The 17,076-nt window shown below is 33.5% G+C and overlaps 1 long non-coding RNA gene across 1 annotated transcript; it reads left to right on the top strand.

The window, feature by feature from the left end:
- The first annotated feature begins 6,385 nt into the window (after window positions 1–6,385).
- On the top strand, window positions 6,386–11,676 carry LOC120076506. The gene is made up of 2 exons (XR_005481564.1): window positions 6,386–6,513; window positions 8,988–11,676. It is a non-coding gene; the product is annotated as an uncharacterized LOC120076506 (long non-coding RNA).
- The last annotated feature ends 5,400 nt before the right edge of the window (window positions 11,677–17,076 follow it).

Genomic DNA, 17,076 nt, shown 5'->3' with positions numbered 1-17,076 from the left:
CGATCTGATATAATCACTAAATTCGAAATGTCTCCTACCAAAGCCTTCAAATGAGTCATAAACCAATTCCATGATGTATCGTTTTCGATGTATCATCGTCCATGTTGTTATTGCCATCAGGGCATGTTGCAATTAAGCACATACCTTTATATTTCTAGTATAGATGTGTCCCATCGAAAACGATTACAAGGCGTATGCATTTCAAGAAACTCCTAATACACAGACCAAGTGCCATGAAGACATACTTAAAGTAATGTGCGTCCTCAACTTCAACCTCAAATATCGTACCCAGATTTTCAATCTTAAGTGCCTTGCCATATGCCCTAACAATAGCATATGATCCTTCCGACGACCCTCGCGCAAACATCAATCCATATTCTCTAGCATGATAAGCCCATTCGTAACTTAAATTCACTCCAAAATCTCGTCGAACGTCCTCAATGATATCCCTCAGGCAGTATGTTCGACAAACTTATTCATATTTGGACATGATTAAGTGTCTAATAACCCAACTTTTTGCTTGTCGATGATTACCCATTCTCATTTCAAGAGAACATGTATGTTCACTTGGATATTTCGTGTCTTTGAAGAAATGGCTTTCTTTCAATTTTTTTGCACAGATCCTCCACTTGCATTCTTCCATTGAACGTCGTAGAGTTAGGAAGCTCTTCGTTGACTTCTTTATACAGTAGTAAAAGTTCTTTTTGTTTGCAAGTATTGAAAATTTAATTGACAAGTTGTGAAACCCGGATTTCCATTTTCCCTACTTAAACGGTTGATAAAAGGAATTAACTAAGTGAAAGTTAAATCCTATGTTAAAGAGAAGGAAAATTCTAAGTGTTTAAATAGATTGTTCAGTAGCTTTGAAATAAGCTGTAACTAGTGAAAATTTGGTTAAGTATGAATCCAAAAAGAACTATGCGTTGGAGGCTAGAAAATGGCTAAGTTGTAACGACCCGACCCCCTAGGACTTAAGTTAGGGCGTTACTAAATACATGCATGCATGGAACTCAAAACGACACTCGGTTATGGCAAAATAAATGCTAATTAAATAAGGTAAGTTCAAAAGACTTTCATTAAATTCAAATACTAAAATAATAGTAGGGTACCCATAAATCATAAAGGATAGTAAATGAGTCTGAAAAATTATTCTTAAAGTAAGTTTTAAACATCAAAACTAAAAGTTAAGAGAAACATGAAAAGAACTCTAAATTTCATATGCGGAAGCATAAAAACTAGTCCTAGTGGCTCGATCACGAATTCCGCTTGTCCATCACCAGTGCATCTCTACCTTTACCTGAAACAACAGCATGAGAAAGAATGAGTATAAATTACTCAGTAAGTAACCCCACTACTGGGGCCAGGCTGGGCAACTATGTCCTCTAGATACCCACCTCTGGTGAAACATATAAACTGCTCTAGTCCTCATGGGACACATATGCACATGAAACAAGAAGAAGACTAAGTCCCATCCTACTGTAATTAAGTATCCTCACTACCTCTGATGAATCCCGAAGAAGACACAAACTGATGAATCCCGAAGGAGACACAAACTGGTGAATCCCGAAGGAAACACAAACTAGTGAATCCTGAAGGAAACACAAACTGGTGAATCCCGAAGGAATCACAAAATCTAATGGGCATCTAACTAATCAGTAAGGACATTTGCACAGTCTCAAGATCATAATCATCACTGTACGAATCTATGACATACATATAAACCTCAACATCATGGCTTTACAACATACACATATACCTCAACATCATGGTTCTACAACATACATGTGTACCTCGACATCATCAGATCAAATACAACCATATGGAAGCACATACCATCTCATACTAGCATTCAAGTGTCTATGTGCATAAATAAATAATTCTGATCTCGTACCAGAACATACTTTGATCATATTATACTATCAGTCTATCATGCTAACATTCTGCCATAACGTACGTTTATCATGCTAGCATACATCTAATGCCTGGCCCGTGGGCAGTTCCAGTAGTAAGATTACTTACCTTGATATTAGGTCGAACCAAAAAGCAATTGAATCTTTGTGAAATTCTTGAATCCTTAATCAAGCCTAAACATAAACCAAGCTTTAAAATTAATAGTTAAGGCCAAATTCCAAACACCTAAATATTACAAAATATTTCCAGATAACCTTACCTAAGGTGTGGTCCAATTTGAATTCGCCTTCCAAACCTCCAATTTTAAGCCCAAATAATTAGCAAACCAAACTCTTCTTCATCTTGAATGAAATTCTTGAATCATCATTCCTAATCATAATTTGAAATTAGGCTTACATGATTAAAGCTTGAATCAAATACATACTTCACTACCAATGTCTCAAATAAATTATCCATATGTAGCTTCGCAAAAAAATCACTTCTAAATGACTTTATCAAAATTTCTCAACAACCAAAATTAATCCACAAGAGAGTAATCAAAGCATAAAACTTACCAAAACTCGCTAAAACAAACTCCAACTTCACTGAATAACACCTCAATACCTTCACAAACTTGAATCCAAAGTTGAAACACAATGGGTATCAAACAATTGATGCCAAAAGTAAATGAGTATTCAAGAATCAGCCTAAAACAAACCCAAACGACAGAAATGTTACCCAAATCGATAGATCCAGTGATGGCAAAAGCGAACGACGCTTGAGTAGTGGTGGACGGAGGTCATGAAGAAGAAAATGACGCGGCGGCTTTGGGCGGCGTCGGACGGGCTCACGAACGTGAGGAAGAAAAGAGGGGTGGGGTTTGACTTCTTATAAAAAAAAAAACAATAGTAATAATAATAATAATAAAACAAAAAAGGAAATAAATATAATTACATTTAATTCCTTTCCGTTTTATACTATTAAATTCTTTTCCGTTTCAAAAGAAAATTAATTCCTACCATTAATTTTCAATTTGAATAATTTCACGCCAACAATTAAATTCCCACACTTACACTTGAAGTTCAACATTCCAAAAATGCCCTCCAACTAATAACAATTACTGAAATTCCAAATAATAAAGTTACTGAAATTACATTATTACTAAAAAAATGTGCGGGGTGTTACATTCTTCCCTCCTCAAAGAACTTTCATCCTCGAAAGTTCATTCTTGAAAAAAAAAAAAACTCCGGGGTGTTACATTCTTCCCTCCTCAAAGAACTTTCGTCCTCGAAAGTTCATTCTTTGAAAAAGCTCCGGGTACTGGGCCTTCATCTCATCCTTTCGCTCCCAGGTAGCCTCCTTGAACTGGTGATTCTGCCAAGGACTTCACAAAAAGCAATTTCCCTGCGGCAAACGTCTTTACCTCTCTGGTGAGAAATTCTACAGGCTTTTCCTCGTAGCTCAAGTTGTCATTCAACTGCAATGGCTCAAAGTAACTACATTGAGACAGGTCTGTCACATACTTCCTTAACATCGAAACATGGAAGACATTATGAACTGAAGACAGTGTTGAGGGTAATGTTCAATCAGTAAGCTACAGGGCCAATTCGCTCTAAGACTCGAAAGGCCCAATGAACCTCAAACTCGCTTCCCTTTCCTACCAAACCTCATAATACCTTTTATAGGTGCCACCCTTAAGAATACTTTATCACCAAACTCAAATTTCAGGTTTTTACGTCTCACTCGACATAGCTTTTTTGTCTGCTCTGAGCTGGTTGCATACGAGCTCTAATCTTCTGTTTGCCTCATTCGTGGTCTGCACTAGCTCAGGACCTAGCAACTTCCTCTCACCAACCTCACTTCGGCATACTGGAGACTTGTAACTCTTTTCATATAGGGTCTCAATGGCAATGTGCCAATGGCAGTCTGATAGCTATTATTGTATACGAATTCCATTAAATGCAGGTGAGAGTCCCAACTCCCTGAAAACTCTAGTGCACAAGCGCACAACATATCTTCCAATATCTGGTTCAGACGTTCTATTTGACCATCAGTCTATGGGTGAAAATTTGTACCAAAATCCAATCGAGTACCCAATGGCTAACTGGAGACTCTTCAAAAAACTAGATGCAAACGAGGGTCATCATTTTGACATAGCTAAAACTAAGTACCAAAAGAGGTGTAACAAACCTTCCATAAATAACTATGAAACTTAAGATGTTAAAAATCAGCAACACTTCTACACGTCCGAGCTGAGAACTGGAAAACGGTCTGAAGTTAGAAAGTCTTATATACTAAAACATATATCTGAGCCTACCATGTCACAGGGAAAACTTCATATGTGCAGTGAAGAAACTGGTCATACTATATAATTCGTCATTTGAAGATACGTACCATAACAAATCTAGTCAACTAAAAACTGCTTCTACTCTAGAAGCGCCAACTGTGATGTCTTTCCTAGCGGGTTACATGTCTGAGAATAACTTTGTCTAATTAAGTCTCACATTCATGAGAAACTCATCATGAGGCTCTATGCTATCATGAGCTATAAAACTTGCTTGAGCCATCCTCATATTATTCTTTAGGCTTGAAACAATCACATATCATTACTTAGACCCCGTTACGAACGAGTCCATAATTCCCCCCAAAAACGAGGTTTTGAAGTCCCTGGATGCTAAAGCATAAGTCAATTGATAACACATTCTCATAACCTCGTAATAACCGTAATTGTTCCTTGAAGTCATTTTCTTTTAACGATAAAACCTTCTTGATTCATAAGTCCTAGCTTGGATTACTCGTACTCCCTAAAGCTAGTTAACTCATTGCCCATGCAAGAGACTACATACTATCTTGTAATGCTCCAAACCCACTTTTTGTAACTTCACCTCAACTTTATTGCCAAGTCTATCCCTAGATCCAACTTACTTACTTTTGTGCATATATCATTATTGTCTACCTCGAGTTGGATTATTTTCTTTTCTCAATCAAATTGATGGTCTTGCTAGTTCATGTTTCCAACACTTGCACACAAAGTCAAAATCCCTTAAATCTTACTAATGCCATCAATGTTTTACATCTTAACTAATGAAGCCTCAACATACCATATCAATAGTTCTCGAACATCTACTGTTACTAGTAACTCTATTTTAACTTATCCCTTCTCAACCTTCTATTTCGGTAACATATTCTTGTGTTAAAACAAAGTTCCATACCAATCACGTACATACGCTATCTTTCCATCTAACATATATTGTCCTAAAGTTCCACAAGATAATGAGGTATTCTTCTTTTACACCAAAACAAATACCTTGTAACCCCTCTTATCAAGCCTTCAAACCATACTTAACTAGGAGTTTCGAGCACATTAAATTCTCTCTTTCCAAAAGAGTAAAATTTCTTGGATACTTTTATCTCATTCACACTTATCTCTGATAAAACCACTAAATTCAAGACACCTCCCCTTTTTTGTTCCACTTTCCATGTGGAACATAATCTCTTTACTAGATTATATTTTACTTAACTCCTCCATGAATCTTATCTCTCTCACTAAGAATTTCCATCTTGTAGAATTCTTCTTTGCTAATTTGCATACGTTTAAACTCCAAAAGACTTTCGTTTCTTCAAAACCGTCTAACTTTGATCTTCTCAACACAATAAGGCTCTGTGTTTAGTCTAGGTATACTAAAATAATCCTTCAACCTAAACAAATAATACCTTGCTTTAACCCCTTTAAGTCCAAGGTCATGTCCATAGCTTCCTTTAATGACATATACCTAGCTAGATATTCCAAAAGAATTTTTTTATCAATTATTTATAAGTGTTCACCTAAAATTGTATACGTGATCGCGTATATACTACTAAACGATCGTTCAGTATTATATACACGATTGTTTATATAATACTACAAGATCGTGAAGTAGAATATAAACGATCGTTTATATAATACTAGACGCTCAGTGAGTATTATATAAACGATCATTTGTTTAAATGATACCAAACAATCGTTTATATAATACTAAACGATCATTCATATAATACTAAACGATCGTTTATATTGTAATGAACGATTGTCTAGATATTGTTATACGATCGTTCATTCAATATTAAACGATCTGGGGGATAAGAAATACTGTAGAATTATTTACATTCTCTCCCGTCTCCATTTCTGGATCTAACGAACGAATCTTCCTCTATACCCAAAGACATAATGAAATGAACAAAGATGAAAACGATCGACAATGAGGATGTTGTATTGAAACTCTGAGAGAACAATGGGAGAATGAAAAGCGTTCGACGGAAAATGAATAACTGAGAGTGGTCTTCCATTTTTTATATCAATGTTATTCAATGCTATTGGTAAAATATTAGTTGGAAATAAATGTGCTGTGGAATGTTAGTGGTGCATTTTATGTGGCACGGTCGGAGGAATTTTTTAAATTAAGGGTAAAATTGGTATTTTACATAGTCAAAAAGTAAGTTTTTAGAAAGAGGAAAAGTTTTTGAGATCTGAATTATTTCATAAAATTTTCCATAAATTTGTGCGAACTGATCTCTCAAATTGCTCTAGGAACTGCATTGATTAGAGATTTTTTATGACGGAATGGAAGTCAGAGAAGCAAGAAGGTTAGTATGTTTTTATTTAATTTTTTATGGTTATCTAATTCGAGGTTGGAGCTTTTGCTGCGTCTTGGATCATGTTCCTGTTAACTGATACAATGTATGAGAAATCTCTGCAACACTGAATAGAATTTTGATATGCGAATTTTACAAAATATCTATCCCTAGAATCGAAGGATTTTTCAATCAAAGTTATAATTTGATTCCTTTTTTTGTCCTTTTGTTTTTGTCTCACTTTACTACTTCGAAAGTTGAAAAGTAAAGTTCGATCGATTTAGGTTGCTTCTGAGACTCAAAATGCTATGTTGAAGTGGCCAAAACTTTTTGAAAACGAGAACAAGAAATCGCTGTTAAGAATGGAGTCTGAAGTGAAAGTGTAAATATGTCCAAATCAGGGAAGGTCATGGAGTAAGAACCAGGTTCCCCCACTAAGCACTAACACACAGATTTACTATTTATGGTAAAATCCAAAGGTCAAGACAAAGTAATCCACTCAGACACCCACCAACCCCACCCCAATATACCCTTCTTGTTTCCATTTTCAATTTTATTTTCTTTCTAAAAGAATTTTTTTTCCCTTCCATAATTTCAACTTCTTTATAATTTCATCTTTACGTGGAAAAGAAAAAACTTTCTCCACAGTCCAGGGATCGCTTCCTGTGCTTGGACAGAGTCATACGCATCTCCTACTCAAGAATAGGCATCCCCACATACCATAATCACATAATTGAAATTCCTGTTTCTTTTTTTGNATATTATTGAGTATTTTGCTAGACTTTCGTAGTGATTGAAGCATTATAAAGCATATGGGTCATGGGTGGGCCAAAAAGCAAACTACCAGCATATTTCTGTACTAATTTAGAAAAGAAGATACTAGTGGGAGGAGGTTCTTCCACTGTTCTGTGTAGATATTAGGCTAGGCTTTGGTGCGGTTAATCAACTCTACCCTAAATTATTTGCTTTGTGGAATATACCTTATTACTTCACTTTTTGTTACTTCTGTCCCACCTTTTTTAAGTGGGGAGTTTATGTTGTTCAAATTATTTACAAGTATAGTAACTAATAGACAAATATATCTTATGTAGGTTTGGGTAGTAGTGATGGTTAAGGTCTTGTTTTGATTGTGATTCAAATATAATTTTTGTGTTTTCAGAAACATGGAATTGATTGAATAGAGAAAAACGTGTTTGATTCAAACATTGAATTCTTTCAGTGATGAGTTTAGAAACATATGGATTTGCTTTCTTTATATAATTTTGTCTGGATTGTTTTATTAAACGATCTTGATAAAATAAAATAACTTAAGTCATAATAAGATATTAGGATTAAATTTAAATGCTAGAAGTCAACTAGTTGTGATTTGTGAAATATAACTGTGAATCAAAGGGGTCCTTTGGCCCTCCAGCATACTGACATTGTCATTTATAATTTTCAAAAGTGGTGTGGAGTTGCAATGCCTTTTGCCTTAGACAAGGTTTGACTATCTCTCCCCTTTGGTGGCACAACGGCTAGTTAATCCTATGAACACACATCTTCGTATCATAGGCTGTCTTTTTATTTAAATGCAATGGACAAGCTTGTTGATGCCAATTTGCCTATGCTATATATCCATGTCACACATCATTGTCCTTTTATTTTGAGTTTTTATGCTCAAGTAATTTTGACCATGGCGTCGTGACTATCACCACTTTTGGCATTCATATGTGCTGTAATTAGTGTTAGAAATTACTATGAGATGGAACTAGCATTTAGTTACCCTCCTGTTCTTACCAGAAACTACCAAGCTTACTTTTCCCCAAGCAATATTGTTTTGATGGGTAGATTGTAGCTTGGTCATTATTGTCTAGTGGGCTATTCTGTTCAAAAGTTCATGAAATTTATAGTCGTTGGTGTCATGTCAGAAATAGAACATCCATTTATAGCAAAGATGGATTTCTCATTATGAATCAAAACAATTACTACAATACCAAATAAATTCTGCAAGTGTCAAAATCATATAAAGGGAAATGAAAGAGTGAAGTCATATCCACCACCCTTTATGCGACAAGCACGTTAAATCATGGTGCTGGGATTGCATAATTTCAGATGATACGGGTTTGAATGTATTTGTGGCCACTTTGACCAAAACTCATTATTAACTGAAAATTATGGCAAAACCTAGTGAATAATTTTGGATAAATTAATTTATGGACCATGTTTATCTAATAAAGTGGGGAACAGGTCGTATATCAATTCAATTTGTTTTATCTGTATTGGTGTGTATATATATTTTTTAACACAGTTCTGTAGAACTACTCCTTGGAACTTCCATTTTACAAGGCATATTTGCCGGGTCTCTTAATGGGTGGACCTTTCTTCCTTTTCCCATAAATTCATAAATCATAAACTCATAAACTCCTGAGCGTGCACTTCAATATGAAAGGCACTTCACTATTACCTTTTTCTTATTATATCATATTTCTCTCTTTTTGTTCATTTAGGCATTGGCACCTATTCCTTCAGCACGAGCACGAGCACTGTTTTTCATGAATCTTTTCCCACTGAAAGGCTAAAACAGCTTGGTCGTTTGACACATTTGAACTTTCATTTCTCTTAGAGTTAACCTTAGTAAGTGGAAATGCACATAGACAGGTATGATCAGCACTAACCATACTGTTCAACTATTGCCAATGCATTGAGAGGAACTATTATCTTTTATTTCGAGTATCATTTATAGGAAATTAAGGATCATGGAGAAATGAAAGTTGTGATAAGCACGAATAATTGCCCTTCCCATTTGTTAATGGTCCATTTACTACAAGATATGCACCTTGTATTACTTTCTAGCTCTGTTTTTTAATTGACCAATTAGACGTTTAGTAGTTGGCAGCCTGATTGAACAACATAACTAATTGGAAATTGCCCACTTGGAATTTTAATGAGAAAGCAGATACGTATGAGAGTGAGGAATAAAATATTTGTGCATTAGTGGACGAAAGTCAAATCCCATCACTCTTTATTGGAAAAAGCTTATTCAGTAATGATGTTATGTAGTTTTCAACTGCAAAAGTGAGAGGAAGGTTGAATATCTTCCCAAAATATTTTAAAATTCTATCATCTTTTCCTCTTGATTTTATTTCTTGAGTGGAAACTTATTGAAAAGGAATTTCTGCAGTGTTGCTGGTCCCCTAAAGAAGCAACTAATCCCTCTTTTAATTGTATAACTTTATTTTCCCCATTTTATTGTCTAGCTCTTACAGTTTCTTGTTGAAAATCTCATCTGTTCAAAGACTTAAAAAGAACTGTTATCTGAGATAGGAAGGATCGAGTTCAAGAATTTCTAATTGATTGAACTTTGGCCATATACCTTTAACTAACATATGAAAGATTGTAAACCCGTTTTCTTTGAATATATATTTGTTTGTTTTTTATTGTTGAGAAAACTTTTAGAGGATTAACAGACGGTTCATCCAATTGTGTTTGTTGGATTTTCTCCTATCTTTTCAACTTTCTTTCTTTTATAATATATATATGTATTTATTTTCACATCCCCATTTGATCTCCTTTAACATGGCATTATTGAATATTGTCATGAATGACAGCTACTGCTGCAGATCTGCATAGTCCCCCCCTCCCCCACCACTTTTCAGCCTCAAACTTCTTTTGAGCACTTCACTCAGTCCTTTCTCCTCCACTATTGTTGTCTATAGATGTGTAAAGCATATGGTTTTCATATGGGCGAATTCATAGCTTTCTTATGAGGTATAGCTCAAGAGAATTAAATAAGTAAAACCTTCAGGTAAAATCTACCTGATCAACCTTTTCATTTCTTTTCTTGTGAACGGACAGTGAGAAATGACCAAAACTTTCTAATGAATTAACATATTGTCAGGAACAAGAATCCAGTGCAGATTGTGTAGGTATTTTTGTTGTGAGAATTTACAAAGGCTATATATATTTGTCTCTTTCTATTTATCTTACTTATATGCCTAAATTTATGGTACTGAAGATCTCGTTTGGATTTCTTTTTCCTCCTCTTTGTGGGTATGGTAGATCTGGTTCTGCCATTCGAGTATTAACAACTCGACGTTCAATAGTTGCCAGTTTCATAAATCAAATTATTCACGAATTTGTTTGAAAGAATTGTTCCCTTGATGAAGTGTGTGAAATAAAGTGAAACTTGCTCCCTTGTTGGGTTAAGCAAGCAAAAACGTTTGCTATTCCCCTGCACTGCTTTATCCAAAAATGAAATAACAGGATTTACTTGGGTCTACTTAAACTTTAGTAAAATTGAGTAAGTATTAGTTGTTATGTTTTAGCTTGGTTGGGTGAGCTTGGGTTCAATTTTTATTGCTTAAGCAGTTGTCCTTAAAATTCAATCAGACCAACCTTAATTATTGACGCCTGATAATTATGCACATAGATACAAGGTAGAAGCAAAGCAGAAAAGGGAAGGGAAAAAGGAGGGGAAAAAGAAAAAGAAAACAACGTGTAGCTAAAAGCCAAATGCTTTTTTGCAGAAAATAATGCAAAGTCTTGTGGATCCTCTATTCCTAGAATCTCTCTTTTTCCCATCTCTATCGCAGACTGATTAGTTCCACACACACTTTCTTTCTCTCAAATTGCTTTAGTGGGAGCAGAGAACCTATGAATTTATATTTGGTTAGCTTCTATGCAGAATAAATGGACACTGCTTCAAAAGTGGAAAAATACTTTATACCCTCTGTTATTGCAGAAATTATATGCTTAGGATTTTCCCTCCTTTATGGGATGAGATTCTGTAGACTGAGAGTTTGATGATGAGTTGTTGGCAGAGAGAGAATTGTTTTGATTGGGCCTACATCTTTAACGACTCAAACATCAGTAGCCAAAAGATGCATGTGGACTGCTTGAGATTGGCTTTTACTTTGTATTTGAAGTGTGAACTATAATCAATTGTTTTTCATAGATTTGAGCAGATATCATCAATTAATGGGATAAGGATCCGTTCTTTTTTGCTTTGTTTTTGGTTAAAGGGAGCTTGATTTATGTCAGATGTCTTGTTTTAAGAATTTATGCATAGTGGTTTATGTGTGTGTAGATACACATGCATATGTATTTATGTACGTATGTATTCTACAAAAGCTTCCAATTAAGCTTTTACGAGTTAAAATTCGAAATTTACAAATAATTTAAAGTCATCCTTTACAATCAGGAGCTGTTGAAGTCTAACAATTCTTGATAGGTAAAACTTCTAGAGGTTACATAATCTTCGATGAATAAAGCAATCAAAACTCGATAATATTTGAATGATCATTTTTTTTTTTATAGTTATCAGTTCTTGAAGTAATTGTTCTTATTTATGATTTTTCTTCATATAGATGATAGCATCTCGAGCTTGATGTGATCTATAAGGTACAAACAGAGTAAATAACGAGACCAATTACCATTCTAAAGGTTGATGGTTTGATCCTACTTCCATCGAAATTGAAATCAGAAGAAAGAAAAGTTACATGATATTATTCCTTTACAACTTTTGGTGTATTACCCACTAGAATTCTATCCATCTATAGGAGACCACATGTTCCAATGAAAAACTTATTACATCGATGATGTTTTTTGGTCTTCATTTTCCATTTCTTTCCTCTAAAGTTTTACTTTCTGAAAAAGTTAGAGAGAGAGGAATAACTTCTTGCTTGCCCTAGTTTTCATGCCCTTTAATTTTTAGATTGTAATATCATCTTGGAGGGGACTGGTTGTGACAGGTTTACAACTCATAGGAAAATATTATGTTCCATACAGCATGACACGGCATTGGTACTTCATATATATATATGTGTGTGTGTTTATTTGGAGAGGAAAAATGAATGAAGAATTTGAGTGGTTGAGTCAACTATAATATATTAAAAGATGAAGGTGAGCAAAATAAAGAGCAAAGATAGAGAGAGAAAGAAGAGGGTTGGGAGCTTGGCTGAAAAAGGTTAGATCTAAGGAGAGGTTGTTTGGTATATTGAGGGGAAAAAAGGGGGGAACTGAAAAGGTTTTGGAAAAGCGATAAAAGCATAGGAAAGGAGGTAGGAACAAAAAAAAAACATCAAATCAAACACCTTTATAAATTTAACCCCTACGTCCCTTCCTTTCCCACGTTATCGACCCCGCATGTTACTCTAATTCTTGGAGCGATGAAGAAGGGGAGAACGTTTTTGCTCTACTCCCCTATGTATATGAAGGGCGAATCGAGAGAAGAAAGAAAGAAAAGGGTAAATTCCTTCCTTTGGTAGTTTATTTGAGTTCTGTAAATAAAGAAAGTTAGAAGGTAAAATTTAGATGATAGAATATCTAGGTCAGTCTTTATTATGCATCACTTTTAAGACGACTAGGACGGGAGAAAAGAAAGGGAGGGGCGGGGGAAGGGGGAGGGAGGGGTCCATATTCCAAAAGAGGAGGTTTCAAAATGAATTAAACCCTATGTTGCATATGAATGGAATGTGTATGGTGGTGGTTGGAGTTGAGAGTGTTACTTTCTCAATTGTGTCACTTTCAAGCTTTTTTGAATTATAATTCTGTAGAGTGAAAAGGAATATGAATATGATGTAACCATCATTGGGTTAGCTTAGTGTTGAATAGAGGGCATGACTTTGATAAAAAGGTAAGATGTCATGGATTCAATTCAAAGTAGTCAACTACCAAAGATTTAATATCTTATAAGTTTCTTGACATCTAAATGTTGTAGGATTGCAGACTGTTATGTGAGATTAGTCAAAGTACGTGTAAACTAGTCCGATCACTCAGATGAGGGAGGGGTTGCTTTAGTTATAACTTTATACTTTGATAGTGTGTGGGTTGGGGAGTGGGCATAAACAGCATCCTGGAATACCGAGTTGGGTAGCAAGTTGGTTGGTGAGTCAACTCATTGAAGAAGCACCCAAAATAGTAAACATCAAAAGCGAAAATCATATGAGAGTGTAAGCAGACACTGAGTGTGACTCACCAATGTTCTGTGTCCTCTTGGCCCCCACCCTTCAAGTTGGTGGATACAATACATTACACCGTCTTTCCTTTCAACCCTTCTCTCTCTTCCCTATTTTTATGATTGAGAATCGCCACCATCTCTCATCCCTCTTGATATTTTGGCCTCACCCTAATTTTATTAACCCTGAGTTTTACTTTAATTTCACTGATACAAATTTTAGATCCCGTTTGATAATTATTTAGTGGATGTTTGAGAGTGATATATAATTGACGTAGTGATTTTAGAAAAAAAAATATTTAAGTAAAATTGATTTTCATAGGTTTCAAGCTTTTAAAAGTGATTTTTAATTATTATGTTTGGTTTCAAAGATGACTTTAGAATTATTAAATTATTGAAAATGGCATTTTCTGTTTGAGAAATTATTTAAAAAGGGCAAAAAAAAAAATCTTAAATATAAGGACAAATTTGGTATTTCAATAAAGGGATAAAATGAGAGCAACTCTTTTGGGTGATTCTCAGTCAACCACCTTATCAAGAATCACCTCTCAACTAATTATTGAAAACTCAATTTAAAATATTTTAAAATATTTTACGGATGACCATTTTTTGATGGGCAAAATGAAAAATGGGTAACTTTTTAAAATTGAATGAAAAGTGACCTTTTACTTGTGTCAGCATTTTGTGAATTACCCATTCGACCCTAAGAACCATTCGTGCATTGTGATTCATAAGTTTTCTCGATCCTCGATACATAATACTTGATGCTTGATGTTTGATGTTCTATGCTCTATGCTCTGTTATATGCTCTATGCTATATACTAGCTACATGCTACTCAATCCTCGATCCTTGATTTTTGATACTTGATGCCCGTTGTTTTATATGCTCTATACTATATAATAGCTACATGCTACTCGATCCTTGATCTTCTATATTGTGCGCTCTATGTTTGATTCAGAAGTTCACTTGATGCTCGATACTCGATACTCATGTTCAAATGCTCTATATTGATGCTCGAGGCAAAGAAATATAAACAAAAAGAAGAAGAAGAAAAACAGAAAAAAAATAAAGAAAGAAGAAAAAAGATCAAAAATCAAAAAATCAAAAAGGAGGAAGAAATGTATAAAGACGCAAAAAAAAAAAAAAAAAAAGGAAAAATGAAAAAGGAAAAATAAGAAACTCAAAAATGAAAAAAAAAAAAAAAAAAAAAAAAAAAACACTACAAAATGAGGAAAGTAAGAGAAGAATGCATTTAGGGTTAATGTGGTAATTTTACATAGTGATAACGGTAAACTTTATTAGTTTTAAAAAAAGGTACCAATTTTTCATCTTCGGCCTCCATTTTGGGCTCTCTAAGCCATTCTTCCCTTTTACAATGGCAAAAATAATATTGATCATGCCAAAATCACTCGGACATAAAATTAGACTTTCTTCATTATCTATTATAGGTTAGACTTTCTTCAATATCTATTATAGGTTTTTTCTTTTTTAAAAATTATGTTTGTTTTTTCACTATATATTACATCATTTTGTGTAGGTGATGAAAAGCAAGAAGACTATGTGAGAAGTATTTAATTTTCAAAAATATAAAATAAAAAATAAAATGGGTATCAAATAGGATCTTGATTGTGGTTTTCGTCTATAAATTGAGCTTATAAATATTGCTTCAAAGGTAAGTTTATTTGTTTAGTTACCTAAATAGTGTTTAAAATTTAATTCAAGTTTTGAAATCTGCAAATAAAAAATAGATAAAAAAAAATAGGTTTCATTTGTTAATTATTTAGTTTTTTGTTTTTGAAAATTAAACTTATAAATCATTACTTTTATCCATAAATTTTCATATTTTGTTTCCATTTTCTACTCATGTTTCAAAAATCAAGTAAAATTTTGAAAACTAAGAAAATATTTTTTAAAATTTTGTTTTGATTTTTAAATTTAACTAAGAATTTAAGTATCTCTTATCAGAAAAATAGGTGAAAATCTTAGAAAATTGAGAAGAATTAATTATATAAAATTTGAAAGCAAAAATAAAAATGACATCAACATCACACTGGTTGTAGTTGTTAAAATCTTATTTTTGTTTCTAAAATTCGGGTAAGAATTAATATATTTAGATGGGATTGGGTTAAACCATGGTAAATAATTCGAGAAAAAAACAAGCATAATTTTGTTGGTAAATGATTACGGATTACAGCCTATATATCTTTTTCATAAAAGATGGCCATATATGTTTATACTTTTAAAGTTCACTCTAAACTAACCGTGAGAACTATTTTGAGGTTGATAAAAATATATATGGACTAAGTTTAGATATTTGAAAGTACTAAAGATGAAATAAAATAATTTTTAGATCATAAGGGTCAAAATGATAATTTAACCAACTTAGTTTGATTTAAACAAAAAAAAAAATAGTACTAAAACATAATATTTTATAATTTTATAATAGAAAAGTTTGTAGTAAAATATAATTAAAATTAGGGCAAATATCAATTTACATTCCTAAACGGGGATTGTATCAATTAAAATTTTAAATTAAAAATCGAATCAATTTATACCCTCATTTAGATTTTGTTCGACTGATATCGTGTGAAACTTATACTTGAGACAATTAAACTCTTAAATTTTCATAAACCAACTAATTTAGACCATTCAATACAATTATTTTTTACAATCATTCATGTGTCAATCTCAAATAAGTGTAGATTCCTCAAACGTCGGTTTTAAAAAATAGACGATCAGAGTAAATGCATGGATGATTATAAATGAAAGTTCTTACCAAGAGCCTAAATTGATACATTATGAAAATTTAGGGGTTTAATTGATACAATTACAAGCTTTGCCCGAGTTTTCTTCCAATTGAAACATAATAAAGGGTGGAAATTAATATACTTATAAAAGTTTATGGTTTAAATTAATACGACAACCTTTAAAGTTTAGGGGGAAATTGCACAAAAAAATCTATTTTAAAGACCAAAATTGACAAATGACTTAGTTTTTTTTTTTTAAAAAAATGTCAAATGATCCTTTGTTGATGTCATGACCACATGAAGTTTCAGTATTGTCCTTAGTATCTTTATTTTTTTTCCTCTTCTTATCCAGCGATGCCTTGTCTTTCTCCTTGTCTTTTTTCTTCCTCTACGTGTCGTTTTTTTCTTCTCTGGCTTCTTCTCCTTTGCGTATCTTCTTCTTCTTCTCTAGCACAGCGAGTCCATGTGATTAACTCCAACGTGACCAACACCTGTGAGCAAGAGCGAGAAAAAGGAGTGATTTTGTGAGTGATGAAAGGAAGAGAGACTAAGATCGAGAGAGAGCGAGACCAAGAGAGAGTAGTGATTGGTGAGTGAAAAAAAGAAGAGAGAGTGAGAGCGAGATGCTTTTTTTGCGTGTGTGCGAGGATATTTTGAAAATTTTACTATTTAACATTAGCAAAAGGTTGTTCGACATTTTTTAAAAAAAAATTGGATCATTTGATTTTTTCGTCCAATTTTTGAGTCATTCGTACAAATTTCTTAAAATTTAACCATATAAATTTAAATATTCTTTCAAAATTAATATTATTTTAATTTGGAGAAAAAAAAAGAAAGAAGGAACATAGAAAATAAAAGTGAAAGACAGGGAAAGATCTTGCCCTAAGATATCT

Source organism: Benincasa hispida, chromosome 4 (assembly GCF_009727055.1).
Source record: "Benincasa hispida cultivar B227 chromosome 4, ASM972705v1, whole genome shotgun sequence".
NCBI classification, from domain to species: domain Eukaryota; kingdom Viridiplantae; phylum Streptophyta; class Magnoliopsida; order Cucurbitales; family Cucurbitaceae; genus Benincasa; species Benincasa hispida.
This window is presented reverse-complemented; position numbering and strand designations above follow the sequence as displayed.